General features: G+C 36.8%; 1 long non-coding RNA gene across 1 annotated transcript; it reads left to right on the top strand.

Moving 5' to 3' along the window:
• Window positions 1-1,586: 1,586 nt before the first annotated feature.
• On the top strand, window positions 1,587-2,671 carry LOC149096677 (uncharacterized). Its single transcript, XR_016204537.1, has 2 exons — window positions 1,587-2,344; window positions 2,522-2,671. It is a non-coding gene; the product is annotated as an uncharacterized LOC149096677 (long non-coding RNA).
• The last annotated feature ends 677 nt before the right edge of the window (window positions 2,672-3,348 follow it).

Genomic DNA, 3,348 nt, shown 5'->3' with positions numbered 1-3,348 from the left:
TGGCTTGTAACTAATTCGCTAACTTTACAAAACCCTCCCGAGGGGGGGATATGACGAAAAGAGCTGGGAAATGATGACCGGAAATAGAGTAATTTTCTCAGCTTCCAGTGTGCCAAATTTGCTGGAAATAGGTTCAAAACCGATATTTTTTTTTCGTTTTTTTTTCTTCGGGTCACTCATGCTACCAAAACAGTTAACTTTTAAAAGCGCGGTTGTAAGATCTTAAAGATCTTCTTGTTAGATTTGTTAGGGCCCAGAATGATATGTAGTGCCATGGGTATTTGCAATCAATAACATTTGAACTTGCAACATTGAGCTTGTCATCAATTATCGCTAGCTATCAACCAAGACTGATATTGACAGCAACAACATTTATTTACACTCTTTGTTTTTTTTTTAATCAGAATATGTCTTATAAGAATGTCGAGGCTGAAATTTGCTAAATTTTAAGAGCATTTTGAGAATAAACCCGAGGCTGAGGTTTTGAAAATTAAATAATGTAACAGGCGCACCCAATGGATCGTTTAGGTAAATTATCTGTTTGGAAGGCGTTTAATCCCCTCTGATTTTCTTAAGAGAATTGACACCTCGAACTTTCGTGATATGAGAAATTTAATGTCTGTTGTTTTCGGATTGTTAATCAAAGGCTTCTGTGAGCAGCTCATGGATAAATGTTTCCTTTTACCTCCGTTTCAAAACGAGTCTTCGTGCGAAACCTTTCACATAAAAATGAGTTAAAGAATCTGTAGGTGAAAGTCATATGAATGGTTTTGTACTTAGACTCGTTTTGACACAGAGGTAAAAGGCAACTCGGAAATAGCCTATTGGATGAATGTAGAAAACGTAGTTGAATAAAAAGAGAAGAGGGATTGATCATTGGAGAGTTGTTCTTGGTACTGCAATGGAAAACAGGAAAAGAAACATCAGTTGGTCAAATGTGATGGATAGGTTTTGATGTCCAAATATGGTTGTTTATTGACACCCTTTAGGTGGTTGAATTTGTTCTCTGGTAAAATCGTTTTTTAATAAATAATTATTTATTACATGTTTGAAACGGATTTCAGCAGCTAGGAGCACAACAGCAAAAATCAAGATGAACACTGCTTTTATTAGGAACATTTTCTTTCTTTTTAAGTCCACTGAAATACTGACTACCATAATGTAGCACATAAAGGCTAAGAGGAGACATCGTAGCCAACAGTCTCCTATACATGCAGATCAGATTATACATTTTTTGGCTGAGTTATAAATACATAATCTTTACAGCAGCAGGACACACATGTAGTAAAAGTACAGCATGATAACAACCATGCTAAGAATTGAATGAAAATTCAACAGGTATAACCTGAAACAGTTAGGATAGCTTAAACTTCAAATAAACATTGCAAGATTTGTATTCAATTGATTAAAAGAAATTAACACATTCTATTTTTGTGTTCCTTTATGATGGAGTCTAGTATTTTCCTAATGCCTGATGTATTTACCGTGTTTTTAAATAAAGATGATGATGATGCTGATGATTTTCCTTTAATTGTAGTCCTTATATAAAAGACTGATGTTTCTCTACATGTATATGTTCATATCTATGAACATGACATGGAGCTGCTAATTTTAAGTTGAAGTTGTATTTCTGTATTCCACTGTGAAGCTGTAGGTTCTGAGTTAAGTTTTGACACGTGTAGTGAGTTGAAGTGGATTTCACTTGTCAACATTCTTAACTTTACGAAACCTACATGGACAAATTTCCAAAGTGTTCCCAAATCCTCGAAATAATACCCACCTTCATTAAGCGCCCTCCTCGAATAAGCGCCCCCTCGTCTTCTCCTAAATTTGAAATAAGCGCCCCGGGTGCTAATTCGATGATTTATGGTGTGCAGTTTGAAGAGCCATTTTATGTGCTTGTAACCAATTCAATGTCTTTTGCAAAGGATGAGTTTCGACAGCTCAAGTGGCAACTAACACAAGTGTTAAAAGCATCTTATTCCCTTCCTAAGTAGGAGTATTCCACATCCATCTGTAATTCTCAGATTAATTTCATGAAGTCTTCAGGATGACTTGTGTTGTTAAAGCCGGTTTCTATGAAGTCTTTTGCTATTATTTTTGGCAGCAGATAAACACATGTAGCATCAGTAATGGTGTTGTTAATTGTAATATTAACACTTGCTTACTGTCACTTGCATATTATAGTAGGCACCTTAAGATACCAGGACGGGACGAGCTAGGACGGCTACCGGAAGTAAATTAACTCAACCGGGCATGCGCACGAAAACTCTCGACTCATCTCTCTGCCGTCCTCATCTCGTCGAGGACGCCATTTCGCCCGACTAGCCGTCGTATCGAAAACGTGAGTATTTCGCTCTTGTTTTGCTTCGATAACTGTTCTAATCGACTTTATTTTCAGTTATATTGGTAGGAATGCTTATAAGGTTCACAGTTTTCGTGATTGTAGTGTAGAACACTACGCTGAGATACGAAAATGTGAATAAAAATATTCTTTGACTGTTCGTTTGTGTTTCTGCAGTCATTGTTCAGACGCTATCATGAGTGTGCAAGCTCATTACAAACTGTATGCATTGAGAATACATCAGCGTAAGTACAGTCGATAAAATGTTGTAAAAATGAATGCCATGGAGCATCTATCGAGCAAATGAAATACACATTTTCAAACTGATGTTTAGTTTTTTTATGCTACCCGGAACTTGAAGCAGCATTTGTTTGATTTTTATGATGCTTGTTACAATTACAGATGGAAATTGAAACGTTCACCAAAAGTCAGGATTCTTCGGCGACAGAATTCCCAAATGCTTTAGTGGTAACTGAAAAGCCATCTGAAGCAGGTCGATCAGATTGTTCGTTTAATTTTTTCATACGGAAATTATGGTTTCTCTATTAGAATATTGACAGATGTTTGCTTCGCTTATACAGAAAAAGAAATTCAGCGTCGCTGTTCACTATCGTTTAAGCCTAATAGGATAAGATTTCTACCATCTCTTTTATAGTCTAATGGATGTCATTGCTTCTGTGAATAGCTTGTACGAGGTTCGAATTATTGACGTCGCCGTCCTTTGCGAAAATGCACATCTTAAGTATTTTGTTTTTGGCGACACGACGGGACCCGCGAAAGTTTCCCGCGTCCACTGCCGTTGCCGTCCTGGCCTTCCCGTCCTCGTATCTTAAGGTCCCTAGTATACTGTAGTTGTTACCACAGTGTTCATCTGGGTTATTTGCATATGCACAATAGTACAACTTGCTTCACCTGCAATACACAATAAAGATAATAGTCACATATTTTAAAAGGGTATAAAAATGAATGAAGAAAAATTACACATGTATATCCTTAATTTGCTG

The sequence above is a fragment of the Orbicella faveolata genome, unplaced genomic scaffold (assembly GCF_042242905.1).
Source record: "Orbicella faveolata isolate gen_17 unplaced genomic scaffold, um_ofav_v1 contig_48, whole genome shotgun sequence".
Classification (NCBI taxonomy): Eukaryota; Metazoa; Cnidaria; class Anthozoa; order Scleractinia; family Merulinidae; genus Orbicella; species Orbicella faveolata.
This window is presented reverse-complemented; position numbering and strand designations above follow the sequence as displayed.